Source organism: Hibiscus syriacus, unplaced genomic scaffold (genome assembly GCF_006381635.1).
Source record: "Hibiscus syriacus cultivar Baekdansim isolate YM2019G1 unplaced genomic scaffold, ASM638163v2 tig00109957_pilon, whole genome shotgun sequence".
Taxonomy (NCBI): Eukaryota; Viridiplantae; Streptophyta; class Magnoliopsida; order Malvales; family Malvaceae; genus Hibiscus; species Hibiscus syriacus.
Window position 1 is genome coordinate 1,114,682 of NW_024062539.1, and position 18,450 is coordinate 1,133,131.

Below are 18,450 nucleotides of genomic sequence, written 5' to 3' on the forward strand. Positions count from 1 at the left end.
CCTTCCAAGAACAAGAAAAATGAGCAAGCTTTAAGAGTTGCAAGCCTAGATTGAGTTAACCAAGGTAAGAATCTTAATCTCCTTCCCTCAAGCTTCAATTTGAGCCATTAATCTTGAGTTTTGGTTAAGGTTTCCAAAAATGAGTTTTTTATGGAAGTTAAAGGAATCAAAGGATTCAAGTTAGTTTTAGTAAATTTAAGTTGATTAGAGTGTTTCTAACTTAGTTCTAAGCCCTGAACAAGTTATTAACTTCTAGTTTTGCTTATTACTAGCCAAAGAGGTAGGAGAAAGTTCCAAAGCTATAGGTAAAAAAAAGTGAATCCTAGTTGATTCGAGAGGAGTTTTAGCAGCCAAAGAAGCCATGTAACACACTCACAATTCATTCAAACCCTTAGTGGGTCATTAGAGATGCAAAAGAGTATATGATATGAGATTAAGCTTATAAAGTTGATTTTCATGGGAAGATGCATGTTTTAGAGTTATGAGATGTTTAAAAGCCTTATTTATGATCCTTAATATTCATATAAGACTTAATAATTATTGGAAAACCTTAAAGTAGGGAAATTTGGGAATTTGGGAGGCAAATCGGACCCAAATAGGGAATTTTTACGGGTTGGCTGTTGGGACCATCGGCTCACCCCATGGCACAATGGAAATAAAACTCAATGGTCTCACCAACGATTCAGGTACGATAAATCGAAATCTAGAGGAAAGGATGCGAATACTTACAATGGGTTCCTTGAAAAACAGCAAAGGCAGCAGCGACTAATGGTGATCATGAACGGTTTGAATTGTATGCCTCTACGAAAACACGTCTCGACCTCTACTTAGTTCACCCGATTAAGAGTAAAATTTACTTTTCCCAAAATAAGTTTTTAGAAAAATGGCTAAAGTTCTCGGCTGTTAGACCTTACCTCACTTAAATATATCAGTTACCCTAACATATTAGGGATTTTTAAGTTATTTCGAATTAATAAAAAATATTATTTAATTAATTCAAATTAAATATATATTAAAGACTTATAATCTGAATTACCATCTTTAATCTTGATTTAAAATCTTATTTAATTATTCTGAATTAAATATCAATTAAAAGAGTTGTAATCAAAATTACATTCTTTTAATGGTTACTTACTATATTCGGGATAATTAAAATCATATGTATATCAAATATACATATATTAACTCTAGATATATTTTAGTAACGTACAAAAAATTGTACATCTTTGCTCATTTCAATCCTAGGCTGTGACCCTGTAGGTTCTTGTAACGTTAGTAGTAATTATTAGAATAATTCTAATATTACATACAATGAGTGACATCTAGCAATATATCATTGTCACCTACGTTACAAGAAATTATGATTCGACATATCATCTTCGTGATTTACTCTTTTATGTATTACATCATTTTATTCTTTATATCTATAATAGGCACAAGTCTTAGAATAGTCACACTTGTATAGCCCATCTATTGTTTCTTGATATCTAGAGTAGACTATAATTAACGAATAATTTGTGATATCACATATCAACTTATTCGAGCATGGCCATGCATTTCTAGTCTCACTCAATCAAGTGGCATGGGATATATTTCCTATTATGTAGGAAGGTCAAATCCTATCTTAATCATACACACCCCACTACATATATTGAGATATATTGAATAACAATCTTTATAGTGCAACCTGTTACGGAGCATGTTTAATTGTATTAAAACATACAACAATATATGTTGGGATGACATTGATCTCAAGTCTAAGGATCATACATATAGTCATCACCATGAGCAATGTTATGACCGTTACATAATAATCCAAGACATATGCTCATATGGGTCAATCCAATACATTGTTCTCTAACAATATAATCATGTATCAATTCTGACATCTTTATGTCAATGACAACTCATTGTCATCAATCAATAACATGTTAGTCTTAAGCGTATTATTATTGTCCATGCCCATAATAATACTTGACTATGGATCTTTTAATAATGTTATTGTATGGACTTTATTATCTTTCAGTTTATGTTAAACACATACATATAACTGAAAATAATAGGGGCAATGCCTATATTCAATAAAATCGGTAAATAAATGTATTGTTACAATCATCATATGATTGGTCTTTGGGCATACTCTAACAATCTCCCACTAGCACTAAGACCAATCACTTACATATCTAATACCGAGTGAATTAGTGTGATGATCATGCCTCTTCTGTGTAAGAGGCTTTGTTAAGGGATCAATAATGTTGCCAACCGTGTGTACTCTGCATATTTCCACATCTCCTCGATCTATGATCTCTCGAATGAGATGAAAATGCCTAAGAGTATGTTTGGATCGTTGATGAGATATGAGTTCTTTTGCTTGTGCAATGGCTCCATTATTGTCACAACAGAGTTCTACAACATCTGATATGCTGGGAACAACCCCTAATTCCAATATGAACTTCTTGATCCAAACAACCTCTTTTGCTGCTTCATTGGTTGCAATGTATTCAGCCTCTGTTGTAGAATCAACTATTGTGTCTTGCTTTAAACTTTTCTACCTCACAACACCTCCATTAAGATAAACACAAAACCTGATTATGATCGTGAGTCATTCTTGTCAGTTTGGAAGCTAACATCAATATAACCTTTTACACTAAGCTCTTCGTCCCCTCCACAGACAAGAATTTATCCTTAGTTCTTCTTAAGTACTTAAGGATATTTTTAACCGCAACCCAGTGATTTTCACCATGGTTTGCTTAATACCGACTCGTCATGCTTAAAGCATACGATACATCTGGTCGAGTATATATCATGGCATACATGATAGAACCAATAGCCGAAGCATATGGAATCTTATTCATCCTTTCTCTTTCTTGTGGAGTTGAAGGACACATTTCCTTCAAAAGGGAAATGCCATGTCTCATAGGCAAAAATCCTTTCTTAGATTCTTCCATACTGAACCTTTTCAGAACTTTGTCTATATATGTACTTTGACTCAAACCTATAAGTCATCTTAATCTATCTTTATAGATCTTAACTCCTAAGATATACGCTACCTCACTCAAATCTTTCATAGAAAAATAACTACCTAATCAAGTCTTAACAGACTGTAACGTAGGTATATCATTTCCTATGATGAGTATGTCATCTACATACAAGATTAGGAAAGAAATAATTCTCCCACTAGCCTTTTTATAAAAACAAGGATCATCTTCATTTATGATAAAACCAAATTCTTTGATTGCATCATTGAAACAAAGATTTCAGCTTCGAGAAACTTGTTTTAGTCCATAAATAGACCTTTGTAGCTTACAAACCTTTCTAGCATTTCCTGGAGTGACAAAACCTTCTGGTTGTGTCATATACACATCCTCTTCAAGTTTTTCATTAAGGAAAGCGGTTTTGACTTCCATTTTCCAGATTTCATAATCATGGAAAGCAACTATTGCGAGTAAGATCTGGATTGACTTAAACATAGCTACAGGGGAGAATGTTTTGTCATAGTCAACACCATGAACTTGTCAAAAACCTTTAGTAACTAATCACCCCTTGTATGTTTGTACATTACCATCCATGTCGGTTTTCTTCTTGAAAACCCATTTACACCCTATAGGTTTGACCACTTCAGGTGGTTCAACCAAAGTCCACACTTGGTTTACTGACATAGAATCCATCTAAGATCTCATGGCTTCAAGCCATTTCTCATATTCTGGGCTAGATACTGCCTCTTTATAAGTCCTAGGCTCATCTTGATCCATAAGAATAATGTCTCCATGTGCAGTAATGAGAAATCTAAATCTCTTAGGTGCACGACGTTCTCTTGTGGATCTGCACAATGGTTGTGTTTCTAAATCAGTTAATTGTTTCTCAACAACTTGTGAAACATGCTCAACTTCAGGTACATTGATCTGTTGTTCTTGAACTTCTCCAAGTTCAATATTTCTACCATTCTATTTCTTTGAGAGAAATTCTCTTTCGAGAAAAACTCATGTTCGAGCAACAAATACTTTGTTCTCATTAGGGTTGAAGAAATAGTATCCCTTAGTTTCTTTAGGATATCCAACAAATATACACTTATAAGATTTAGGTTCGAGCTTTGTAGACATATGTTGTTTTATATAAGCTTCACAACCCCAAATCTTCATAAAAACATACTAAGACGCTTCCCAGTTCATATCTCGTATAGTTTCTTTTGAATCGATATAGATGGAACTCGATTTAGTGTGAAAGTGGTTGTTTCAAGTGCATGTCCCCAAAACAAAGTCAGAAGATCACTTTGACTCATCATCGATCGAACCATGTCTAACAGTGTTTGATTCCTTCTTTCAGAAACTCCATTCCACTGTGGTGTACCAGGTGGTGTAAACTGTAAGACAATCCCACATTCTTTCAGGAGTTCATCAAACTCTATGCTTAAGTATTCTCCACCTCGATCTGATCGAAGTGCCTTAATACTATTACCTAGTTGATTTTGTACTTCATTTTTAAATTCCTTAAACTTTTCAAGGGTTTCAGATTTATGGCGCACAAGATAAATATACCCATACTGACTGAAGTCATCGGTGAATGTAATGAAGTAATGGAATCCACCTCTGGCTTGTGTATTCATCGGTCCATATACATCACTATGTATTAACCCCAATAAATCACTTTCTCACTTACCTTTACTATTAAAAGGAGCTTTAGTCATTTTTCCCAACAAGCAAGATTCGCATACATCATATTGTTTAAAAACAAATGAATCTAAGAGTCCATCTTTATGGAGTTTTGATATGTGTTTCTCACTTATATGACCTAAACGACAATGCCAAAGATAAGTTTGATTCGAGTCATTCATTTTTTATCTTTTAGTATTTATGTTATAAATTATGTTTTCTTGATCCAAAATATAGAGACCATTAACCAATTGTGTCGAACCATAAAAAACATTATCGAGATAAAAAAACAACAATTATTCTTAATAATAATCTCAAAACCAATCTTATCCAAACAAGAAATAAAAATAATGTTCTTAGTCAAACTAGGCACAAAATAACAATCCTCTAAATTTAAATCAAGTCCACTAGGAAAAGATAAAACATGTCCCTATAGCTAATGCAACAACTCTTGATCCATTTCCCACTCGTAGGTCTACATCTCCTTTAGCCAGATTCATTCTCTTTTGCAGTCTCTGTACGTAAGTTCAAATATGATAACCACAACTGATATCTAATACCCAAGAAGTAGATGTCGAAAAATTAACATCAATAACATAAATACCTGAAACAAACGTTCTGTTTGCTTTTGCCTTCTTGACCTCTTCCAGGTAAACAGTGCAAATTCTATTCTAGTGTCCGGTCTTATTGCAATGGAAACATTTTCCTTCTTTTCTAACTCCCCCCTTGGGTTTCAATGAATTTTTCCCTTTCAGTTTGGCCTTACCATTGCCCTTAGACTTTGCTGCTAACTTTTTCTTTCCCTTTTCTTTGTCCTTGTGGACCATCAGAATGAGCTTAGATCCAACCTTTTTCATGTTACTTTCAGCAGTTCGTAACATGCCAAGTAACTCTGGCAAAGTCTTGTTAATTTCATTCATGTTGAAATTAAGGGCAAATTGGCTAAAGCTATCTGGAAACGATTGAAGGATAACATCAGTATCCAATTCATCTTTGAGAGGAAATCCTAACTTTTTCAACATTTGGATATAGCCCATCATCTTGATGACATGAGCTCCTCCAGGAGTTCCCTCTGCTATTTTGCATTGCAATAGAGCTTTAGAGGTCTCATATCTCTCTTGACGTGCTTTCCCTTCATATATTTCTTTGAGATTTTGAATCATCTCATATACAACCATGCCTTTATGTTGCTTCTGAAGCTCAAGAGTCATGGTAGCAAGCATTAGACATCCAACGTCTAACATATCATCCTTATGTTTCTTGAATTTATGTTTGTCAGCTCTTGAAGCATTAGCTTCTGGTTAATCAGGAACATGTTCTTGAATGACATATTCCTTCATTTCCTGTTTGAGAACAATTCTCAAATTACGAAACCAGTCAAGGAAGTTTATGCCATTAAGCTTCTCCTTCTCAAGGAGTGATCACAGTGATAAAGTGTTGTTTGCCATTAAATCTACAACAATGGAAATATTAAAATAAGTAAATTTACCGAATTAAAATTTATAAATAGGTCTTTATTTACAAATTACTCCCACTATTTTATTCAAAATTAAAAACCCTCTCTGTTTTAATTTCGGAAAAATTCAGCGAAAATTTTTCTAGTGGGTGATGATCCATAATACATAAATTTCCTAAATCAGATTTGGCTTTTCTTTTAGGATAGTGATTATTTAGGTAACACTTTACTAGTTTCATCTCATGTAAGTCCTCCTTTTAGTGAACAACTCTTGCTCAAGTCATCTCATGACTTATCCAAAGACTTAACCTTTAGGTTTCTAATCCTATTAGAATAACCTAGCTAAATTATTACCAATATCTCAACTGATGAATATCACTTGCTTATTTTTCGCGTTTAACCAAGATAGATTTATGTGCCAATGCTTTGGCAAAGCCCACACAATATCGATCGAAGCCTTACCGAGGGTAAATATTGGAAGGTTAAATTAACTTAGATTATAAAGAGGGATTTGCGTAATTATCTCATCATTGTTCGTTTTAATATTATACACTTATTGATCTCATCAATATTCATTCTTATTTTATCATTTGATGCATTGCGTACATAACATATATAGCAATAAATAAGATGCAATGGTTATAGCCCAAAAACAATGACTAAGGTGGCACATCTCAAGCCAATGGGAGAACCAAAAAACCCTAAAGCCTAAGGCTAATCGCTAGGTATATTCTCGCATTTAGTTCAATCAATTATTCTTCTCCTTGTGAATCTTCATAGGATTACAATTTTAAAAGAAACTCGTTTTACATACGAGCGAGTAAGATGAGAAGAGAAATACAACTGAGATATAGAAAGGCACGGCTCGCAGACCGTATTTCAAATGCAACCATTGTAAATTGAACAAGGGTTATAACCATGCATGTCAAACACAGTGCGAAAAAAACATATCATATCTATACACGTTGTTACGCCTTTGTTAAAAATATTAATATGGGCTTACAATCTGTACTGTTGATGAAGGGTCAACGGGCGAAGCCCCTTGCGGGGTCTAGGGGCAAAGCCCCTAGCGCGTATCGGCCGTCGCGGGACTACCGGTGGGATTTTGTTTTAAAAATAGTACTTCTGTTTCTATAGAAAAACCTCATGATTTGATAAAACTTATCAACAGAATCATGTTTTTAGGATTTTCAATCCCGACGGTTTTCTGCATCGAAACAACCATTGTTCCACTACCAAACGCGATTTGCTATCGCACTCACATAGATCATCATGTCAACAATTGACATATGGATTTCTTAAAATCCTTGCAGGAACAAATAGATTATAAAAACAGAATAACAAATTAACATATTAATCATTGCGGTTATCGATTCGATCAATGATATCATGCATATTTATTGAAAACGATAAAACTAGAACATGCATCTTATACATATCACATCAACGAAGAATTTAACCCAAATTCGGAACGTACAAGTGGCTCTGATATCACTATTGGGACCGTCGGCGCACCCCATTGCGCAACAGAAACAAAACACGTTGTCATCAATCAATAACATATTAGTCTTAAGCATATTATTATTGTTCATTCCCATAATAATACTTTACTATGGATTTTTTTTAATAATGTTATTATATGGACTTTATTATCTTTCAATTTATCTTAAACGCAGACATATAACTGAAAATAATAGGGGCAATGCCTTTATTCAATAAATTCGGTAAATAAATGTATTATTACATGCATCCCATGATTGGTCTTTGGGCATACTCTAAAAGGTATGTATCAATATTGTTCATCTGTGAAGCTTAAAATTAGAGAGTCTTAGAAGAAAAATATCGATACTCCTTCAGGAGTATCAATACTAAGGGTCTGGTATCGAGACCAAAGGGCTTGGTATCGAGACCGGGATTCCAGTAGCCATTTTTTGTATCGATACTCTAAGGAGTATCGATACCCAATGTCCCAGTATTGATACTCTCATATTAGTATCGATACTCCCCACCTCTTTCAAGCATTTCATTACTAGGGTATCGATACTGAAGAGAGACTATTGATACTACAAGGCTAGTATCGATACCAAGGGTGAGACTTGGGCATTAAATAAAGATAAATAATAGAGGCAAGTGAGATTTCCCTAAATCTTATAATTACCTCTAAATAAAACTACAAGCGAGAACGATAAAAATACTTAGTAAAACACAGAAACGAGATAAAGTTGGATGACATAAGACTAGCCTTGATTGATGCTTGGGAAAGGAGTTCCTTTAGAAAAACTAGAGATGTTGAAAGAATAGATGCAGTCTAGATATCCTCAGGTAGTGCGCGAGACACTTTAAACTAACTAACTAAGGGGCAAGGTCCGACACCCGTGAGGGGTGGGTTAGTCGAGGGTGTTGACCGATGCAGAGATTACGAGCACCGTCCTTGGTAGACTAGAGGGGTCTATGAGCTCCAAGATGCAAAGATCCCTCACTCGCACCATGATGTCTACCCTAGAGTAGAAAGAGTGAGTATCACGAGGATACTCACTAATGATTGAGATTGAGTAGCTTGATGTATTTCAGTGATGCACTTTTAGTATGAGCTAGTTGTTATTGTGGCATTGAGCTAGTTAGCTCATCGTTTGGAATTTTTTCCTTACGCAGATTAGGTGGAGCTTTCTAGGAGACCTAGTGAGGCAGAGGTCCAGACCAGAGTAGATCAAATCAGAGTGCGTCTCAAGTTTTTGAAATAGAACGCATATTTTTAAACCATGATGTAAAATTGAGTCGTAAAGTCAATCTAGAATTGGTCTATATATTTTTTATTGTAAATATTTTATTTTGAGAGCTCTCAGATGTAAAGTATTTTATTATGTTAAAGTTATGGTTGATCTTTATTTTTAAAATGACCGTTTTTAAAGTTTAAGAAATAAAGAAAAGTTGGTCAACCACTTCGGTGGTTCCGTATAGCACCCTAATTTGTCGATTTTGTGTCGTACTGGTCTAGGGTGTTACATAACACATGTAGAAAACTATATATGAATCAAATACATTTTTTATATTATAAAATTTTGATAATTTTATTTAATATTTGTATTTAAATTCAATCCAATACTCTTTATTATGAGTTTTAGATGATAAAAGATCATAATATCATTGTTTTTATTTTGTTAAAATATTCATATATGTTTCAATGTTTTCAACTAGTATTAAATTACATAGAAAAATCAAAGTGCATAGATTAAATTTTAGCATAATATAGGAACTAAAATCATAATTAAACATTACCAACAACCAGTTGGTATAGTGGGATAAGGTATTAGATTCCTTCAGCAAGGATAGGGGTTCAAATCTTGGCATTTACGAATGGAGCAAACTGGGCTCGGAGGATCGCCCTCGCTTCTACAATACCCGATCTAGATTAGTAGATCAATAAATCGAATATCAGTTGATTAATTACAAAATCACAATTAAACATTATTGTAGATCAAAATGAAGCTAAACCTTACAATAATCGAAGTTTCGTTTGTTTCAATGTGGTCCATAATAAGTGCAAGAACCACATTTTTCCTAGTTGAATTGTTCTATATTTTAGAGAAAAAATGAAATGGGTTGGACAAAGTCATTGCATTCAGTTAGTTTCCTCCAGGGTCCTCTTAAATTAATAACAAAGATTGGTTACCCATGAAACTCGTAGAAATAGGGAAAAAATTCAACTTTTTATCACCTTTCCATGAAAATTACATATATTCTCAATAATCGTTCCCCCATTCCATATTATCAATATTTAAATAAAATTATTGGGGTTTTGGATCTTCAAGAGATCAAAATACGATATACCAAATAAAACCCCATTTTGTTTTATCTTTTCTTATCTTTTCAAATGTGGTTCTCTTCTATTTTACCTCAATTTCAACTCAAGAAGTTGGCAATATGATAAAAATTTCAGATTCACATATCTTTTTTCTATATTTTATACCAATAATTTGTTTTCAGCTTCTAACATAAAATTTTATGTCCGTCTCTGAGTATATGAAAATTGAATGCAGAGAATGAGAGAGGATTTGACTACATAGAGAAGAGTGGAAAAGGACCAAAATTATGGGGAATTCTTAATAAAGATTGGGCTGCCTGTAGTAAAGGATTTTTATAGTCGTTGATCGATTTGTTAAGTCCTCAAGTGAAGATGATCAGTAAATCCAGAGATTTGAACAGGATGTACAAACCTTCTGAGGCAATCATCAAGACTAGAGAAGGTTTCTTTGAGCATTTTGACATTAGTTCTACTGTCTTCTTCTATTTGAAGCCTAACAAGCAATTTTTCCATCTTCATTTCTTTCCTTTTATGCTTCAGATAATTCTTGAAGTCATTCAATCCAAGAGGTAATTTTTCAATAATCACGATTACTTGAAAGAATTCATCTATGGCTATTCTTTTGGAAATAATTCCATTAATAAGTAGTTAGAGTTCCTCCACTTGTATTACTACTAATTTAGAGTAAACTATAGTAAAATTCAAGAACTTGGCAACTAAAAACTTTTTAGCTCCAGCATCCTCAACTTTGTACTTGTGGTCCCATGCCTCCCACAATTTCTTAGTTGTTTCATAACCAACATATACCATATATAGTGAATCTTGTATACTATTCAGAACTATATTCCAACATATATAATCAGTGTGCTTCCAAACATCAACAACATTGAATGCAGTAATATGTCTTTCTCTTCTTCTCATTCTTTAAGAACATGAGGATTTTCTTCAAGAACCTTGAAATATTCATTGTGGTCAGATAGAAAAACATTTTGTTTCCACATTGTTGAACTAACTTTTGATTTTGATATAACATGGTTTTTTAAAATATTTTAAGTTGTTAAAATTTACATTTCACAATTTTATAAATAATTTACCATAAACATTTTTAAAATGGAGAACAAAAAGAAAGTCAATTGCAAGATCAATCCAACATCAAAAGAGTTTTTGAGCTAAATTGTCATATTCTTTTTAATACACTTGTGAGCTTCTTGTGTATTGTTGCTCAAGTGTAATTTTGGTGTGTGCTTAATTAATTGTAAACTCATTTGCCTTTGTGAGGGTTTTTTTGTGCTAAATTTTGTAGTTCTTCTTGTGGAGAGAGTGTAAGCAAGGTTTTGGGGTATAAACCTTGTGTGTCATTGTACGGTTACACCTTGTCCTTGAAGGTTAGTAAATCTAGTGGATTTGAAAAATCCTTAGTGTGGATATAGACTTGGTTTAGAAGTTGAACCACTCTAAATTCTTGTACAAAATTTTATTTTTTTAATTTGTTCCATTGCAAAAGTCTCGAAGGCCAATTCACCCCCTATTGATAGTTTTCGATTGTTTGATAAAGTCAACAATTGGTATCAGAGTAGATCTTAATTGACATTTTAACAATATTGCGAAGGTTATTGGATAGCTTTATCAACTTATTCAATCAATTGATAAATATGGATTCAATCTTCGACTCCTATTACTTTGAAGATTTTCAATCAATCAATAAGTCAACTTATTTTAATGGAGCAAATTATGCCTATTGGAAAAATAGGATGATGCTCTTCATTCAAGAAAGTGATCTAGAGGCTTGGGAATCTATAATGAAAGGTCACTCTACCCCAATCAATGTGAAGTTCCAAAAAAATGCCAAGGCCATGCACATTTTATTTTGTGCATTAGGCCCGGATGAATATGGAAGAATCTCCTCTTGTTCAAATGCCAAGGAGATTTAGAACATGATCCAAGTCAGTGATGAAGGAATCGATGAAGTATGTAAAATAAAAATCGGTATTCTCAACCATAGCTATGAAAATTTTAAGATGAAACCTGATGAAAACATCAAAGCTATGATGGATATATTTTTCTTTTTTGTCAATGGTCTCAAGGGATATGAAGAAATCATCCCCAATGAAAAGCTTGAGAGAAAGGGGATTTACTATCTTCCAAAGCCTTGGCAATCAAATAAGATGATGACAATCGAAGAAAATAAACTAAATTCTCTCAATCTTGATGAGCTTATTGGTTCCTTGCTCAAGCATGAGTTAATGGTGAAAGAGGAAGAGCAAGAAGAAGAAAAAAAGAAAGAGAAAAAAGATGTTGGTATCGCTCTTAAGTCTATAAATGAAATGAAAGAATATTCATGTGAAGATATGGATGATGAATAGAAAGAGATGGCCAAGCTCTTCAAGAGATTTAATTGACTCTTGTCATCCAAAGAAAAAGAGAGGAAGCATAAATCGAGGAAGGAAAAAGATCATATCATATGCTACCATTGTAAAAAACTGAGTTACATCAAGTATGATTGTCCTCACTTAAAGAAGAAAGAATCTATCAAGCCAATGAATAAGGCTTTTGTGGCTACATAGAGTGATGAAGGCATCACTGATGATAAAAATTATGAAGCAACCAACCTTTACCTCAAGGCCATCCAAGAAGATTCAAAGGTATCCTCTAACTCATCGTGTTAGAATGTGAAGTCATGCTTTCAAAACACAGAAAGATTCATTCAAAATTGAAAATAGAAAATGACTCACTTTCTAATACTAATAGTGAACTTGAAAGAAAAGTCAATGATTTGTAAGAAAAATTATATTTTTGAGAAACAAATTTTGACTTGCAAAATTTACTTTCCAAAATTCGTGAGGGTCATCAAAGGAAAATTGATGATCATGAAAAAGAAAAGGTTAATTTTGACAAAATCATTAAAAATAAATTTGAAAGAAGAGATTACTCGAAATCAAATTTTGTCAAAAATGACTTTTATAATAGACATGATTATTTCCATAAATATTTTAAAGCAAAATTGTTAAGAGTATATGGGTCCCTATAGGACTCATTGCTACTAAAGATAACGCTATCCTATCTCTATGGATACTTAAGGGGACTAAATCACTTGAAACTGACATTAATGGACCCAAAAAGATTTGGGTACCAAAAGTTACATAATTGTCTATTGTAGATGTGTTGGAGCAATGGTGAGCAATGTCAAGGTATTTAGAGGCTCTAGACACACTAAGGAAGAAACTTGAAGAAAATGAGATTTAACAAATCAATCTTTATTCAAGTAGTAAAATATTTCATTTTCATGCAATCTTATGCTTCTGCATGATTTTATATGTTTTAATGCTTGATTGTGTGTCCCCATATAATGCTTAATTGCAATTAGTTAGGGGGAGTTAATATTGCATTAATTGTATTATTGTGGCTTTGTATGCTTAATTTGATATCCTTTGGCCTTAAATTAATCCTTGTGATATGTTTTGGACCATGTTTGTTCCAACTAGAAAATTCTTTAAAAATTCCATAATTTACACTCTAGTAAAGTACCTAGGAAAACACTTTAATTTGGTATCGAATAATAATTTTTAGTGCTAAAATAAGTTCCTAGTGCATTCTATAGTCTTAAAATCATTAGATACTTATTCTGGAAGCTTTTGAGTGTTAACAATGTCAAATTTGACATTTCCAAGCTTTCGGTATCGAGAACAACATGTTGGTATCAATACCGAAATTCTAGTAGCCAAAATGGTATCGATACTGCCTTGGAGAATCAATACTAGCTAGGGAGTCTCGAGACTGCCAATCTCATGGTAAAAGGGGTTGTTTTATTCCAAATTCATATTTTTATCAAACACTCTTAACCCTAAACTAAACCCATCTCTTAAATTTCCTCATCTTCACTTTGATTGTCTACAAATTTGTGTCGAATTATTCAGTCTCTTCATCATTTACAATGGATTTGCATCAACAATACTATTTTCATAAAATTTGAGGTAATATCATTTGAACCCTAAATTTCTAGTTTTCAAAATTTGTATTTCTAAATCATTTTTAATCATTTTTTGAGTTTCTTTGATTCTCAAAATAAGATATATATCATTTTAACTTATTTCCATTGAATCAACATGTTTTTATTCAAAAATTTCAAAAAAATGTATTTATGAGGGTTTCAAAAAAATTTAAATATACGGAAATTTGTTATAATTAATTGCAATTGGGTTGCTTAAAAGATATATGTATGCATGTTTTTCTTGCAAGAGTTTAACCCATTCACCAATTTTTACTTAGAATCCTTGTTTTAGGTTTGTACTCCAAGTGTTCGACAAAATTCTCAAATGAACACTTCTATTGTCGTAACCACTATTTTAATAAAAAAATGACTCCTAGAAAGAACCTAAAGCATCTTAGGACTGATAGTACTTCTCATCAAGGTCAAATATATAACTTCACAAGTTTTAAAAATGCTTACTTTAGGGACCCTAATGCTCTTGGTCTATTCAATCACTTTTACAAAACTAAGCACATTTGTTCTAAGCGTACCATTAACCTTGTTTGTGCTTTCTTCTCAAATTATATTCTTGTCCATGCCGAAGATAACGAGGATGGAGTTATTGGGATATAGTCATATCTCACGGGAAAAACTTTTACTCTTAGTCCCTTATCAGTCCCTTATCAATTGCTACCCACTTAAATATACATGATGATGATGGTCCTTTCAAGGAAAATTCTTTTGTTCAAATGAAAAGATTCCCTAATGATAACCCTACCTTTCTTGAGTTTCCTGATCGTTTGTTGTTGCTCCTCATCATGTGGTTCTTTTTTTCTTCATGTGGTAAGGCTACCCATATGCGTACTTGTGACTATTGGTGGTTTTATCTTATCAAGAACATCTATCCAAAATTTGCCAAGATCATATTCTTAGACTTTGTTGATGTTGTCAATAAAGGGGTTAATTACACCAAAATGCTTCCCTATGATTGTATTCTTACCTACATCTTTAGGGATAAACTTAAAGTATCTACCGCCTATGATTCTCCAATTTTTCTCATTAGCGTCATAGATCTCAAATCGACCCGCAAGGCCAATTAGAATTTTGATGAAGATATCGCAATGACATCCTTATAGAATACATTTCTTGGATGAAGGAAACGAAATGGAAAAGCCACCTATGCCACCACCTCAAGAGGAGATATCGATGAAGACCATGTATGATTATATGGTTTAAAACTTTGGGGATCATAAATGCTCGCTTAGACTCGCTTGAGTCTACTATGGATCATCGCTTGGATGCGCTTGATAATAACGTTTGCTCAATACGACATCACTTGATGCCTCCCTCACCTTTGCCACCTCATCTGAAAGAATAGTTTTCCTATGTCATTTTAAGACATTTTTATTTTGATGGGTTTATGCACTTTATGGATTTTATTTTGGAGCTTTATGTTGTTTTATGTTTGATACTTTCTTATTTTGGTACTTTATGGATTTGAATTATTGTTGATGTTGGTCTTATGTTTATGAACTTGTTTATTTTATATTAATCATAATTTGATTTTTCTTTATGTTGAATATTTGAGTTCACTATTACACTAACATATTTTCTCTTTTAAAGTTTAATTTGATTTTGTTATAACAAAAAGGGGGAGAAATATGTATAATGTAAAATTTGCAATTTGCTAGCAAAAATTGTTTTTCAAAGGGGGAGATTTTATTTTTCATAAAATATGACAAGTCAATTTTAAAGTAAATTTTCACAAAAGGTTATGTTATATCAAAAAAGGGGAGATTGTTGAACTAACTTTTTGATTTTGATATAAAATGATTTTTTAAATGTTTTATGTTGTTAAAATTTGCATTTTACAATTTTATAAATAATGTCATAAGCAATTTTAAAGCATTTTTAAGTGTGAAAAATAATCACAGGTGTTATTGAGTAAATTCACATTTTATAAATATTGTTTTAAAGCTTAAAAAACTTGATTTTCAGCCAAAACCCTCCCAGTCTCGATACCAATATGCTAGTCTTGATACTAAAATTCTAAAAGGCTTTTGATGAGTATCGATACTCACTTAAACAATATTGATATTGTTGGTTCAATTGCTATAAATTTGACCGTTGGGAGGCTCAGTCTCATACCAACATCCCGTTATCGATACCAAATGTTTCAACGGCTATAAACTTAACCAGTGTGGATGCTAAGGTAGTAGATGTAGACTTGATTTAGAAATCGAACCACCGCAAAAGTTTCAAAGGCCAATTCACCCCCTCTTGGCAGTTTTCAATTGTTTGATAAAGCTAACATACATCTTGGAATTCTCTCCGCATAATTTTACCAACTTTTCATTGTGGTTAAACTGCCATCTACCGTTGACCCGTATTCAGATTTGAATTATGAATCTGTGCCACCATTTTAGCATCCAAGTTGGATAAACCAATGGAGTTTTTTGTCTCTATTTTTTTCTATAAAAGAAATGGAACTATAATTAGAAATAATTCCAATAAATAGAAAATTAGTTATTGTTTATTTCAATTTTGTTATAAAACATAATCGATATTCTGAAACAAAATCAGTAGCTAAGATTACTTTCATGAAAATTTTATATTATATAGATTTCTCCACTTTTAGATTTTAGCAAACTCGTTAAGATGACATGATAAATACCGAAACAAATTTGTTTGCTATCTCAATTTTCTCTATGAATAATCTCAAATTAAGAATGTAACACCCTTAACCCGCATTCGTACCCGAATATAAGTTAAAGATGTCACAAAGATTATGTATAACATTTCCTGTTCGAAATAGGTAAAATTTTGTTTTTTTTAAATATCATAATTTAACATTTATTATCATAATATTTAATAGCATAAATTTTTAATGATATATTTTAAATTTCTAATTTATATACGATTTCGCTACGTCGCTATGCAATTTAATACTATTTCATATTACCGTTAACTAACTAATTCAAATATTTAATAAAATACTTCCTTTGGTTGTTATCTACCACTACACGACACCTACTGACAACAACTAGTATCACAACTCCACGTCCTACATATCAACTCCCTTAAGATAAGTAATTATCTTTTAACCTTAGTATCTACAATTTGGGGTAAGCATCCATTGTATAGCTATGAGAAATACTAATTAATATAAAATTTATTCTACTATGACAGTTGTCACTTTCTTCTTGATAAGATACTATAAGACTATTCCATACTTTATTTATTATGTCTTCTTTGTTCTTGTCTAACACATATATATAAAGAAACTATTGTTAATCATAAAATTTTACTTTCGTATTCAACCTATTTAACTCATACATATTAAATCACATATAATAATATGCAACTTATATATTATTACAAAACATCGTATAACCATATAAGATAAATCCATTTAATTAAGATTTGTCCAACTCATTTCATATACGAATTAATTTATAATATAACTTTTTTACCTATAAATATTCCATGTTAAATCGAACATCAAACCAATATTGTTTATTTCTTCCTATATTGTTCAATTTTTATACTGTTTCTCTTTTCTGTATTTTTCCTTTCTCTTATAATATTCTATATCTTATACTGCACTATTTTATATACTATACCATTTACTGTACTATTTATTTAATTTCATTTTATAGCCTAGTACATAATCATGAGAATGTTTGATACCCGAGTCTCATTGAGTGTACTCTTATATGCACTTAAAAGTGCCTCGTAGATATATTTGCACTCGAAAGTGCCTCGTAAAATTGCACCATAGGTGCCATACAAACATGTATCATATAGTCACTCCACCTTATGCACCACAAGGGTACTCAAGTCTCATTGAGTGATCAGTACAATATTCAATTACCACTCCATCTCATACGCCACAAAGGTACAAGAGTCTCATTGAGTGATCTGTATAATATTCAATTATTACTCCACCTCATGCACCACAAAGGTACATGAGTCTTATTGAGTGATTTGCACAGTATTCAACAATCATTCCATCTCGTGCATCATTGACTCTTATGTTTTATACATTGGTCTTTGATTTAAATCTTATATCCCTTTTAATATAAAACATTTATAGAATAATTATCAACTTCATATATTATTTTAACATATATTAAATCTTTAATTAACTTAATAACTCATGTTCGTATAAATATTCTAAAATTATTATTAATGTATATGCAATACTAATTTCTTTTAGCAAATCGAAATTGACTTTAATTCTATTAAATTATCCTTCTAAGTCCTGTTAAATAATCGTTATTATTATTTTTACAATCATTCACTTGACTTTTCAACATTTCACATTTAACCACTAGTAAACTTTTCTTTAAATTATAAATCTAATATTTTGTATATAAACAAATTAGTTCCTTAATATTAAATTTAAATCCATTTCAATTATTTTCACATTATATCAAATCTAATACGTTAACTTTACCTAATTGTCATTGTACCACCAACTTTCCTAAAACTTATGAATTGAACCTCTATCTTATACAACTTTTCACATTGATCCAAATTCCAATTTAACTATTCAAGTTCCTCTAATAATTAT